Below are 1578 nucleotides of genomic sequence, written 5' to 3'. Positions count from 1 at the left end.
CCTTGAGAAGACGACCCGAGGTTTGAATACTTCGGTTTATAAATTTTATTGAGTTTGTTACTTGTGACAACCAAACGTTTGTATGAAAAGATTTTCTGTTGGTTTAGGAGCTATACTTACAACGCGATTATATTTGTGAATTTCTTTACCGATAGAAAATCAGTTCGTCATTGGCCTTCAAAGTATGGATATACTTGAAGACCTCCGCCTATATCACCTCACGCTCCAATGACTTAGAATACACATATTGAAACTAAGTAATAAAATAAATCAACTAACAATTAACTTAGGTAATAATTAACAAAGATTAGCAAACTACATACCAGTCTGCTCTTCATCTTCATGAAAGTCGCCGACCCACCCGTATACTTCGACGACCTCGGTGATGCCCAAGTAGCTTTGTTCATCAGATGGCGATGCTTAAACCCCTCACCAGTACTAAAATGGTTGTCTAGTGCCCTTTTAATATCTGGACGAATCCAAATCGTGGGGGTGGCCACGCCCTTCACGAACGTCATGTATCATCTACTGAAGTCGTCTAGCTATCCGGTGGTCATAGATATTCCTGATCATGGGATCATGTTTCCTATCCCATATAAATTTTTCCTGCACAAAGTAATCCAACAACATTAAAATACAGCTCAAATACAGTTAATTCAACAATATGGGTTCTTACCGTCCACTTCTGAAACCATCATTCTCTGGTCTTAGCAGGGATCTTTGTGTAGCTCAACGACCGGTTGTCGTACATGGACTTAATCACATTGGAGAGCTTCTGTGTACATGCATTGTTGTTTGGTGCAAACCTATTAATGAAAAACTTAAGATTAGCAAACAGATATAGCTTAACAAATTCAAAATAGATTGTGAAATAAAAGACATTAAAATAGTACTCACATCGACATACCGTTAGGCCAAATCCTCATCCGTATAATGGGCGGTGGTGGAGGGAAATCCGGTTGTGATGCTTTAGAGGATTTTAGTGCTGCGATTTCTATCGCTGGAGTTGGAGGGGGTGTCAGAAGGAGTCACGCAGTTGGGTTTTGGGACCATGATGAACTGCTAGTACAGTGGACCTGCCTGTGACATTACAGGGGTCGACGGGGTAGTCGGGGTAGAAAGCGATGACTGAGAAGTCCCTGGTGTACCGATGAAAACCCTCCCTCTACCACGACCAAAAGGCCGACTTGTGATACCTCTTCTACCTGTTGTCATATCCCTAAAGAGAATACCAATTAACACTAATCAGCATATACAACACAAAAAAATCTTTCAACAATTATATTATTTCAAAAAATACTGACATAACCTTCCCCTAAAATTGGACATATGTCCACCTTTACGGTTCCTACAAATGTAACTAACCTCAATCCACAACATCAGTCAAAACTCAATTACATTCACCAAATCTAAAAATATTAGGGTTAAATATAATTTTGGTCCCTAAGATATAGGCCAAAATTTTTTTCATCCCTAACCTTTTTTTGCATACAAAATCGTCCCTAAGATTTAACTTAGTTTTAAATCATCCTTTGGACTAAAATATCCTTCTTCTTCTTCACAAAAATACTATGTTTT

This window comes from Arachis hypogaea, chromosome 18, assembly GCF_003086295.3.
Source record: "Arachis hypogaea cultivar Tifrunner chromosome 18, arahy.Tifrunner.gnm2.J5K5, whole genome shotgun sequence".
In the NCBI taxonomy this organism is placed as follows: domain Eukaryota; kingdom Viridiplantae; phylum Streptophyta; class Magnoliopsida; order Fabales; family Fabaceae; genus Arachis; species Arachis hypogaea.
The sequence above is the reverse complement of the archived record's forward strand: the minus strand, read 5'-3'. Positions refer to the sequence as shown.